Source organism: Castanea sativa, chromosome 1, assembly GCF_040712315.1.
Source record: "Castanea sativa cultivar Marrone di Chiusa Pesio chromosome 1, ASM4071231v1".
Classification (NCBI taxonomy): Eukaryota; Viridiplantae; Streptophyta; class Magnoliopsida; order Fagales; family Fagaceae; genus Castanea; species Castanea sativa.
This window is the reverse complement of record NC_134013.1, coordinates 43,658,162-43,671,049: the sequence shown is the minus strand read 5'-3', so window position 1 is coordinate 43,671,049 and position 12,888 is coordinate 43,658,162.

The following is a 12,888-nucleotide window of genomic DNA, read 5'->3' as shown; positions in this document are numbered from 1 at the left end:
TAGATGGTCTTTATATTTTAACTCCTGATAAGCATGAATTATACAATTCTGAATTAGATAATAACTCTCATGTAAAATCATTAAAGAGAAAGTTTCCTTCTACGAGTGAATCATATCTTTGGCACTTGCGTTTGGGTCATATTAATTCAAATAGGATTCAAAGACTAATCAAAGATGGACTTTTACAGCCCATGGACTTTGATGAATTTCCAGTTTGTGAATCTTGTTTGGAAGGTAAAATGACTAAACGACCTTTTAATGCAAAAGGTAGAAGAGCTCAAGATTTGCTAAAACTAGTACATTCAGATGTATGTGGTCCTATGTCAATCCAAGCAAGAGGTGGTTATGAGTATCTCATCATCTTCACTAATGATTACTCTAGATTTGGTTATGTGTACCTAATGAAACGGAAGTCCGAAGCTTTTGACAAGTTCAAAGAGTTTAGGGCTGAAGTTGAGAATCAATTGGGTAAATGCATAAAAGCCATTCGATCTGATCAAGGTGGCAAATATCTTCTTGGAAACTTCAAGGATTTCTTGAATGAAAATAGGATTATATCCTAGTTGACTGCACCTAGAACTCCACAACAAAATGGTGTAGCGGAAAGAAGGAATAGGACTCTTTTAGATATGGTTAGATCCATGATGAGTTATTCAACTTTACCAATTTCCTTTTGGGGATATGCTTTAAGTACTGCAATGTATCTTCTGAATTTAGTACCTTCGAAGTCTGTTCCTAAAACACCTGTGGAGTTGTGGACTGGGCGTAAGCCTAGTATGAGACGTCTCCACATTTGGGGTTATCCAGCACATGTGTTGAAAGGAAAGTCTGACAAGTTACACCCTAAAACAGAAGTGGTTTTCTTTGTAGGGTATCCAAAAGGAACAGTTGAAGGTTTATTCTATAGTCATAAGGATAATAAAGTGTTTGTTAGCACAAATGCCAAATTCTTGGAAAATGACTATATGAATAATGTTGCTCCTAGAAGTAGAGTTGTCTTGGCTGAAATGAATGAACCTGTAGTTAAACAACCAATGTATGAAGCTAGGGATGATGTGGTTGTATTAGATACACCACAAGATACTACTCATGAGATGTCTAGTACACAGGTGCCTCGTCGTAGTGGGAGAATTGTTCAGCCTCTTATGAGATTTATAGGTTTGGGAAAAATTTATGAAGCTATCTCAGAAGAAACTAAATCGGATCCCTACACTTATGATGAAGCAATAAATGATATAGATGCACATCATTGGGTCCAAGCTATGAAATCTGAATTAGATTCGATGTATTCCAATCAAGTTTGGGATCTTGTAGAGGCGCCTAATGGAATTAAACATGTTGGTTGCAAATGGGTTTACAAGAGGAAGAGAGTGATAGATGGAAAGGTTGAAACCTTTAAAGCAAGACTAGTGGCGAAAGGGTATACACAAAAAGAAGGCATTGACTATGATGAAACTTTTTCGCCAGTAGCCATGCTTAAATCTATCAGAATTCTCTTATCCATTGCTGCTCATTATGATTATGAGATTTGGCAAATGGATGTCAAGACTGCATTTCTAAATGGCAATTTTGAAGAAGAAATCTATATGTTGCAACTGAAAGGTTTCATAGCAAAGAACCAAGAGCACATGCTGTGCAAGTTGAAAAGGTCCATTTATGGACTTAAGTAAACATCTAGGTCATGGAACATCAGATTTGATCAAGCAATCAAGTCATTTGGTTTTAAACAAAATCTTGATGAACCATGTGTGTACAAAAGACATCAAGATAAAGTGGTAATGTTCCTAGTGCTTTATGTTGATGACATTCTACTCATTAGAAATGATGTAGGAGTAATGTCATCTGTAAAAGTTTGGTTGTCAAGCCAATTTGATATGAAGGACTTGGGCGAAGCTAACTATATTCTAGGGATCAAGCTTTGGATAGATCGAAAGAATAGGATGTTAGGTTTGTCACAAGCTGGATATATAGATAAGGTTCTAGAACAGTTTAGCATGAAAAATTCCAAGAAAGGATTACTTCCTTTTAGACATGGATTTTCTCTGTCTGATGACCAAAGGACTAAGACTCAAGAGGAAGAAAACATGATGAGACAAGTTTCTTATGCTTCTGCGGTAGGAAGTCTCATGTATGCCATGCTTTGTACTAGGCTAGATATTTGTTATTCAGTTGGCATGGTCAGCCGATATCAATCAAATCCAGGACCTAAACATTGACAAGCTGTAAAGCATATTCTAAAGTATCTAAGGAGAACGAGAGATTATCTGCTTGTTTACCGTTGTGAGGATTTGATTCCCATTGGCTATATAGATTCAGATTTTCAGTCAGATCTAGATTTTAGAAAATCCATGTCGGGATGTGTTTTCACCTTGGGAGGTAGAGCCATAAGTTGGAGGAGTGTTAAGCAATCTTGTATTGCGGACTCCACTATGGAAGCCGAGTATGTTGCTGCTTGTGAAGCAGCAAGGGAGGCTGTTTGGCTCAAGAAATTCCTTTCTGATCTTGGTGTTATGAGAATTGAGCAAGTTCCTATTACATTGTTCTGCGACAATAGTGGAGCGGTTGCACAATCCAAAGATCCAAGGAATCACAAGAAAGGAAAACACATAGAAAGAAAGTATCACACCATTAGAGACATTGTTGCTCATGGAGATGTGATAGTAGCAAAGATTGATGGTGCAAAGAATCTAGCCGATCCCTTTACCAAAGCCTTGCCCCAAAGGACTTTCGAGTCACATTTGGAGGAGATGGGAGTTAGATTAGTGTATAATAGTCTTTAGTGCAAGTGGGAGATTGTTAGGATTAGTGCCCTTCAATCCTATTGAATGATGCTATGTATTTTATTATGTATGAATTAATGTTATGATTAATAAAATTGTTTTATTATTATCTAAAACAATAGTAACATGAACATTGGGACATTGTCATATAGTCCATGAGATGCATAGTATGTGATTTATGTGAAAAGTCACAGAAGATATAAATCACAAGTTCTTTGTAAACTCATAATTTTAGTTCGTAGTCATTGATGAAATTGCGCATTTCATCTGCGAAGACTATAACATATCAATTAAGATGATTTGTCTTGATCATGGAAATGGAGATTTCTAGTTGATATGTTGATATGTTTTAAGAGTTAAATTGCATTGAACTGGATCGGTGTAAGATTTATTATTTTCCTAACGACTGTCAAACGAATAATAAACTCACGACTTATATTTGCATGAACTCTTAATCTTGAGAGAATAATGGACTTGATTATGAGGCGTAGGTTGCTTTGATATATCAAGAGTGAGATATAGAGTTACGGTCAAAATCTCAGTATGTTGGGCAACCACATTTAATGTTGATGGAACATATATTCTCAAGATGGAATTCATAGTCTCTTAACGGAGATACAAAATATTCCCTTGAGATAAGTTTAATGGATTTGTTATTCAGAATGTTAGGCCTAACTACTTTAGTAAATAGTTACTAGAGTATATATTTATGGAATTAGATTTCATAAATATATGATGAATAACTTAAAGGATTAAACCGGGTACTCAAGGATAAGATGTAGTAATCTACAAAGTGGCAGTCTACTTTCATAACTTTGTATTACTACAAATATTTTATGAAGGGATTGCATGTACAATAAAGTCTTGAGATATAATTTATAAATAAGACATAGAGTGCAACTATATTTAGATAGTGGTATTAAATATAGTTAATGGTAACTTTGGACTTGTTAAGAGTTGATAGAAAAGCCCAAGGCCCATTGGAGCTAGTGTCTCATTGGTCCCTTTTGGTCCCACTCCAAGCCACGCACTTAGGCCCAATTGGAAAGGCCCAAAAGGCCAAGCCAATTAGATAATCAGTTAGATACAAAGGGAGAAACATACAAAATTTTCTGTAGAGAATTTTTGTATGAACATTATTGTGAAGTGGTGTATGTAAGTGTTAGATACTTTTGACATTCTCCCTTTGGAACTGATTGAGAGACCACACATCTTGGGCATTAGTGAAATTGAAGTGAAGATTGAAAGTGTTCCCAAGTGCTTCTGATCTTCGGTTTTGAAATTCACTGCTCTAAGGTAAACTCTGTTGTTCTTAAATTCTGAAACTTATATAGTACATGTTAATTTTTATGAATGAAGTAGATCCGTTATTTTTCCGCTGCGTACATGCATATTTCCTTCATCTACAACCTCCTCGGAATCCCAAGGAAGTACCGAAGTTGACAGGAATTACTGCAGCCTTGAACCGATTTATTTCATGGTTTGCTGACAGATGCATGCCTTTCTTCTAGTTGTTGCATAAGTGGAAGGGATTTGAGTGGATTGAAGAATGTGCCTTGGCTTTTCAGCAATTGAAAGTTTATCTTTTTTGACCACCCATTATGTCCAGACCGGAGGTGGAGGAAGTTCTTTTTGCCTATATCGCTATGGCCTCTTATGCAGTTAGCTTAGTACTGGTAAGGGTGGATAGTGGAGTACAACGACCAGTCTATTATGTGAGCAAGTCACTGCATGAAGCAGAGGTTCGCTATTTGCCATTGGAGAATGCTATTTTTGCTATGGTGCATGCTACACGGAAGCTCCCTCATTACTTCCAAGCTCATACAGTTATGGTTTTAACCCAACTTCCTCTTTAATCGTTACTCTGAAAGGCAAATTCTACTAGAAGGATTGCTAAGTGGGGAACAATTTTAGGGGCTTTTGACATTAAGTATATGCCTCGGACCTCTATTAAGGGTCAAGTTCTTGCAGACTTAGTGGCAAAATTTACTGAATCTTCAACAAATATGGAAGGCGAGGAACAAAACTCAAGGGGAAAACTGGTTGATGCAATCTCCCTATAAGAACCTTTATCTTGGAAATCATATGTTGATGGTGCTGCTAATCAAAGAGGATCCGAGGTGGGGCTAGTTGTGGTGTCCCTGGAAAAGATAAATATTGAGAAGTCTTTAAGGTTAGGTTTCTCGACCACAATAAAGCCGAGTATGAAGCTTTGTTGGTAGGGATGGCTATGGTTCAAAAGATGAGAGGAAAAGATGTGGAGGTATTTTTGGACTCAAGGTTAGTGGTGGGCCAAGAAAGGGAAGAGTTGGAAGATAGAGATTTAAGAATGCAAGAGTATTTGAATCAAGCTAGGCCCTTGCAATCAAGTTTTGAATTTTTTACTTTGCAACAAATTTCGAGACGCAAGAATATGCATGTTGATTCTCTGGCTACTTTGGCAACCTCGTTTGGACAAGATTTATCTCGGGTTATTCTTGTCGAAGATTTACATAAGCCCACTAAGGAGAAGAAAGATAAGGTTCAAGTTCACCAGATTGATGTCAGGCCTAGCTGGATGGATTTTTTTGTTTTATTTCTCAAGGATGGTACTCTGCCCAAGGAGAAGGGAGAGACATACAAGGTACGGAGGAAAGCTCCTCGTTTCTAGTTGCCAGAGGAGCAAAGGTTGTATAAACGTTCTTTTTCTGGACCATATTTGTTATTTGTACACCTTAAAGCAGTGGAGCTGCTCCTGTAGGAGTTACATGAGGGAATCTGTGGAAGTCATACAAAAGGCAGGTCACTATCCCATAAGGCCCTCACTCAGGGTATTGGTGGCCAAGTATATAGAAGGAAGCACAGGAGTATGTGAAGAAATGTGATCAATGCCAGAGATTTGCTCCAAACATTCATCCACCAAAAGGTCTCCTTAATCCTTTGTCTAGTCCATGGCTATTCGCTCAGTGAGGCTTGGACATTGTAAGACCATTTCCTAAGGCTGCAGGAAACAGAAGATGGCTTCTAGTTGGAACTGATTATTTCACAAAGTGGGTAGAAGCTAAGCCACTATCTAATATTAGAGATTTGGATGCAAAGAAGTTTTTATGGAAGAACATTGTCACTCGGTTTGGGATCCCTCACACCCTCATCTCGGATAATGAGGACGAGCATGTTTACCCCTGATAGCAACGATAAGTTATTAGGTAGAAGTCTAGATTTGGTAGATGAACGTAGGGAAGTAGCTATGGTTCAACTGGCATATTATCAGCAGAAGCTTAAGCAAGGATATGATACGAAGGTGAGGGAAAGGCCTTTGACCCTAGGAGACTTGGTATTAAGAAAGGTTATAGGCACTGCGAAAAACCCTTCTTGGGGAAAGTTAGGACCCAATTGGGAGGGGCCGTACCGCATCACTTCGGTGGTTGGTGTAGGTGCTTATTTTTTGGAAGATCTAGATGAAAATGTTGTACCACTCCCGTAGAATGTAAATAACCTACGAATGTATTATTATTAATGAAAGGCATTTCTGTCATGTTTTTGTTTCTATTGTTATATACTGTGTTCCTATACCTTGGGTAAATTAATACTTATTATTTTTCTAAATGTTAAACAGAACCTTGGTTATGTCTGGTTCCTCGGACCACATACCTTGGGTAAATTAATACTTCTTATTCCTTTAAGTGTTAAACAGAACCTTGGTTATGCCTGGTTTCTCAAACCACCTATTTTGGGTAAATTAATACTTCTAGGGTCATTTGAGCGTTAAACAGAACCTCGGTCATGCCCAGTTCTTCGGACTGCATGCCTTGGGTAAATTAATGCCTGCCTACTAAGCTAAGTACTAAACAGAACCTTGATCATGTATGGCTCCTCGGATCACATACCTTGGGTAAATTAGTGCTTGATCTGTCTATAATGGGTAACCAAGATTCTTATTATAGTAACTTAACTGGAGAGATGCCCCTGAGCATCACTTAAAGCATTTGCAAGTATATCCATGATATGGTCTTGGGTAGTAAACCTAATTTCATGAAGTCATGCTCCTTGGGCCAAGTGCCTCGGGTAAGTCAATGCTTCACATATACTGGAAGTCATTGATGGATCTTCGAACCACACATAATCTTTTGAGCCATACACCTCAGGTATACAAGGCGAGTATTTAAGTTGAATTGCAAGATATTAGGTATTAATGGCCTAGAAGGTTGGTTTATTGCATTGCCAAATGCATAAAATGTAGGAGTTAAATTACAAGTTATATGCACATCTATCAAGGTTGAGGGCAAAGTTGCATTTTGAGCAAAAAGAATAGTAATTTATGTCAACACCAGTTAAAAGTAGGGATCATGAACGAAATAATATTATGTTTCACATAAACATGATAAATATAAAGGGGTTTAACAACTTTCCATTAGATAGTGCCTTAAAAAGGCAAAGAGATTACATGTTTAAAAATAAAAGATAATAAATACATGCAAGGGGAACCCTTTTTTTAAAAAAATTAAACAAAGAGAGAAAGGCTACTACAAAGTCTAAGTAAAATCCTAGGTAGTCCGAGGAGGAGGAGGCGCCTTCGCTGCAGTTTGAGCAGGCACCTCTAGCTCTTGGGTCTAAGCATTACCTTTGCTCTTGGGGTCCTCTTTAGTTTGAGCTGCACCCTTGCCCTTGGGGTCCTCCTTGGCAATAAAGGGAAGCGTGACTAGTACCAATACTTGGCTTTGGGATGCCCCCTTTTCCTTGAAGGGATCCTTAGGTGCCTATGGAGGCTTGGCCAGCTCCTTATCCTTCTCCCCTGCACTAATTTGTTTAACCTCTTTAGGAGGAATAGTCAAAGTAGGGAGAGCATTGGTGGGAGCAGAGGGGCTTGGCTCTGGAATTTCGATATCAACCTCGGTGTGAGAGCTTCAGGGGCTAGCTACTCTGAAGGTTGGGGGATAGAAGGAATTTTATGCCCTCCTCAGTGTGGAAGAAGCATCCACCCTAACTTGGTTTACGGCTTTATTCCACACCTATAGGCAGTAGCCTCTGCAGATCCTGATAACGTGGGCCCTAAGGGTCTCTTCAGTCTCTACCACCCCAATATCATATCCTTCTTGCTCGGCCTTAGCAACAGCTTCTTCAGCCTCTTCTAGCTTCTTCTTTAGAACTACTATCTACTCTTTAGCTACAGTAAGCTGATCCTCGGTCTGGCGCAGCTGTTAGTGCTGGCTCTTTGCCTACCTTTCAGCCCCCTCTAGAGCCGCCTCAGCCTTCTTCCTATCACGGGTTTCCTCAATCAATTTGATATTGAGGTCTTTAATTCTTTGCTCGGCCAAGTTAAAGGCATCGACATCAACTATGCATCAAGCCTCATACTCCTTCATTTGCTTGTGGGCATTATCTACTCACTCTTCAGTGAGGTGCGCTGCCTGGACGGCCTTTAAAAAAAAAAAAAGATAAGTTAAATTCTTTAAGAGAAGGAACAGTACAAGTTTTTTTTTTTTTTTAAGAAAAAGAAAGAGATGAAGAGAGACTTACCAGAGCTAAATCCCTTTTTAGGGTTAGAAACAGCTCGTGCTTCTTGTATGTCCTCAGGTCGGCCATGTCCTGAGGTAGCAGTAATGGCTGCTTCAGGGCATTGGCCACATAGCCTGCCTTTCCCTTTTAAAAATCCCTTATGGAGGAGTCCAAGGGAAGGGGGGCTTCATTCAGGATCAGGGGAGGATCCCAAGTCTGGACCTTGGAACGACGGTCACATCCTCTCTTTACAAGGGCTCCCTTACTTGAGGACCTTGCTTATGCCCCCTTAGCTAGTTTGGCCCCTTTCTAGGGCTCAGGCTCCTTAGAGGGGATGACCTCCCCTTCCTCCACCCTGTTCTTGTCCTTCCCATCCCATTTTCTCTTCTTGTTTACACGTTCAGGATGAGAAGTATAAGTAAGAAAAGGTGTGGGGGGCTGGGGTTGGATGGCCATGTTGGGAATTGACCCTCCTGCGTGGGTTTCAAGGAGGGTGAGTAGGTTCGGCTTGGGCTTCCTTTGTAGTACCATTGGGTTAGGTATCTCGGGGTTTTCCTAGACGCTGCTAACTTAGGCAGGAGGAAGATGTCTGAAGGTGGCACATAAAGGATCTGGAGATTGGGGCTGGTCGAATACTTGGAAATCCTCCTCAGAATTTGAGACTTCCACCACTTAGTCCGCTTCTTCGAGAATCGAATAGGAGGAGGTTGCCTCTTTCTTGGCGCTACACTGGGAAGGTAGCTCTACTGGCTGAGTACCTTCAGGAGGAGGACCAGAGAGGAAGCCAAGTGCTGCAATATTAATTTGTTGTAGCTGAGGATCCTTCGCCTTGATCACGTATTTGGGAGCTTGGAAGCTGGTGGATATAGGTGTGACCGAGGATGACGTGAGCCACTCGTAGTTGTTCGTCGGTATGGACAAAAATCTCAAACTGAAGTATCCTCCTCAAATTAGGCTCATTGACGAGGTTAAAGTTTGGTGTTGTAGCGTACTTTTCTCCAAGTCCACCCAAAAACGAATATATAGTTAAAAGAGGACATCGTTAAACGAAGAAAGCAAATTTACAAGTTAGGAAAAAAGGAAAATAAGATAAAGTGAGGAAACTGTTAGTAAGGAGAGAGGTAGTGTTAAAATAGTAATCCTAGACTTAAGTATCCCACCTGGTGTCGCGTCTCATGTTGAGCAATGAATTCCATCCTGCCATTCCCCTAAGACTATTAGTAAGTCTTTGTACATACCTTTGTTAGTGTCGGGAAGACACGATATAAGCCTGACTTTGGGGACCCTAGTTTTTAGGTAATATCCTTGTCTTTGAGTTTCTGACAGTTGTAAACCCAGTTAATGTCATGATAGGTGAGGTTCACACCCATCTTCTCGTTAAGGGCATTCACACTGCCTAGTATCCTAAATACATTAAGAGCACACTGGTAGGATAGATCCTATGGGCAATTAAATAATCTCTTGTCACTCTACCCATGGGAATTCTCATTTCCCTCTCTATAAAAGCAATCATGGGGATTACTACCTCCCCTTCCGATCTCAAAGCATGCCATTCCCTTTGGTGGCAATACCGAATCGAAACTCTAGCCAGAATATGGTAACGGGCCTTAAAGCTCTCTGTACCCTCTGGGGTGTCTACTACGCTAGTGAATCTACCCATTAGATGTGTGATTGGGGGCGACAAAAAGGATAAGACAAAAAATGAAGGGCAGAGGAAGAAAGGGGTCCTAAGAATTAGAAGGTAGGCTAAAGGTTTTCTTATAGAAATGTGGAATAGCACCTCGGGCTGAGTATTGGGAGTTGAAGATTCAAAAATTGGAACATCCAGGATCTTCAAGTAATTTATATAGGGGCCGGGAAAGTAAGAGGGAGAACTTTTGCTCAAATCCCCATAAAGTCTCTTCATCGTAGGATCTTCATCACACCGTGGGACGTGAAGGACACGACGCCATGTGGAATAAATGCTGGGGTGTCCCCAATGACAAAGTGTCAGGAGCGTGCTCCTTTGTAGATGAATAGACACCTACACGTGAGGAAGTGACGTGAATGTGGTAGGTACAACTGCCCAAAAATTGAAGTCCCACTTTTCCTTGAGGAGAGAAAGAGTGGAATTTTAAGGGGCTATTGTAGGTCTGGAAGGCCCAGATATGGGTATTGGGTTGTGGGCCGTGTTCGAGGACCTCAAGCCGTCTAAGGACAAGTAATAATGACTTGGGCCTACAGAATAATGGCCTATAGAAGAAGTCTAGTCAGGAGGAGTTGGAAATGCTGTCCGAGGAGAAGTACCTCCTCGACTGAGCAGGGTAGAGGTCATACGTCCAACCTTTCATCAAGAATAGGGCAACATACGATCGTTCTGGCAAGGATAAACATTAGGAAGGGATAAGACAAAAGAGATTTGGGAAATATCTGAGAAGAAAGTTGCTGCCATCGCATTGAATGCTCTGTAACTAACCCCCTGGCCGCATTAATGTGGAGGTGATACCTGAACAGTGACCTCTAGTCTTACAGCTACCCATAAAGACTTCAGGAAGGTGCTGATGGAACAAGTATCAAAGCCAGCAATCTGATCTACATGTGGAGGGTTGAGATGAAGTGAAGAAGAGGAATATAAAGATGGAAATCCCCATTACAAGGGGATCATCGGATAATCTAGAGAAAAATCACTATACACTCAAGAACTGTAATTGTGGTTAAGTATAAGAGAAATACATAAGAACAACCTTCCTCGGACTTTGCCGCGGAGGATTTTCCTTATTCAAACTGTTTATTTTATGCTTTACATTATCAGCTAACCTACTGTGATCATTGAGCACCTAACTCATTGAAAGTTCAGTTTCAATTCCACTCTCTACAAATTCATTGATTTGGACTCTTTGGGCCATTGACCTTTCTTTTGGGCTTTGGGAACAAAACATGTCCTTACATCATCATTATTATAATTATTATTACTTTGTTCAACTTTTCATTTCCTTCAACTATTGTCTTCTTAATTCAATCATTCATCTCCTCCATTCATTGTTTTTTAAAAAAATTCATTTGATTCTTTATAGATTTTTAAATTTTGCCATTTAAATCTTCTTAAACTCTATAGTTTCACTTTGTTCAACCTTTCATATACTTCCAACATTCCTCTTTCATCTTAATTTTTATATAAATTTCTTATTATTTCATTACCACCCGTCTCCTATATTCCTTCAAAGTTGTCCACGACAAAATAGGTTAATACTCTCTCTCTCTCTCTCTCTCTCCAATTTTGTTTCTTTTTCGATGGATTTTTTGTTTTTTGTTTCAACCACTTATTTTTAGGATTCCAATTGTAAAATATTTAATAATGAAATCATCACTGGAATTGAGATCTCATTCAAAGAAAAAGATATCAAATATTTGGAGTTTCTTTTTGTATATTTTCTACTAATGTTTCTTTTTGTTATTGTTGATTTAATTGTCATATTACATTTTTTTTCTCTTTTTGATAATTTGTATAGACTTTTATGCATATTTAGGTATTTTGGTATTCCAATTCTTGATCAAAAGTTTTTTCTTTATCCCATTGGTTTGATTTGATTTGGGTTAATAATTAGTTGTTTTGTAAGTTAGAATTTCATTTTTTTAAGTGATCCATTTAAATGTTAAACTATGAGACTTTACTAAGTTTTGTTTATTTTTTAATCTTTTTGGTTGAAAAAAATTTGTAGTTTTTGTAGAGAAAGTATTCTTAATAGTTGTATTAGAAGTACTTTATAATAACACTTATTCAACGAAAAGCAAAGGTTAGTAAAATGAAAATAATTAGATGAATGACATATTTTAGCTTTTGGAATTATATTTTTCATTATTATAATTATTATTTTACAACTATGCATTTATAGAAACTTAATTCTAATTGTTTATTTGATAATCTTTTTTGGTGGATGAATTTGTAATTTCCACAAAGAAAATAACCTCAATAGATTATCAACAACAAATTGTTTTCCTAATTGGTCCAGTTAATCATTGTTAAGTTTTATTAATTTTTTAGATACGTTTTTTTGGATTTTTGGATTGAAGGGTAGAAAAAATTGGGTTTGAGAAAGTTTGTTTAAAACTAAAAGAATAATTTCCAAATTTTATATATTTTTTATACACAAAATGTTATAAATAAATTTTATTAAAAAATGAATATGTTCACTAACTTGCCTTTTGAATTCCTAAAAAATTGTATTGTTCTCATTTTGGTATGACATAAATTATATATATTACATATTTTATTGTTCTTATAATAAACGAAAACTTGATTATGAAGTATGTAGGGGTATTGGGCCCAGCAATTTATGAAGGGCGGCCCAACGAAGTCTTTTGGGCTAGAAACCCAAATCCGAAAACATCAAATGATCATGGAGTATTTAAATGTCCCAAAACGTCCGAGGAGTAGATTTGTCCTCGGAATATTAAGCCGAGGACACACAGTATACGTGGAGGACAATAAAAAGAGCGGTGGAATGTCTAAAGTAAAGCTGCTACCACCGCCCATACATTAAAAGCTCTGTAATTGATACGCTGACTGATAGAGGGAAGGATGGGACTTGAGCATAGAGCTTGGAACTTGGTCCCTAATCCCAGCAGGCTTTAGGGAAGAATAGATGGGACAAGT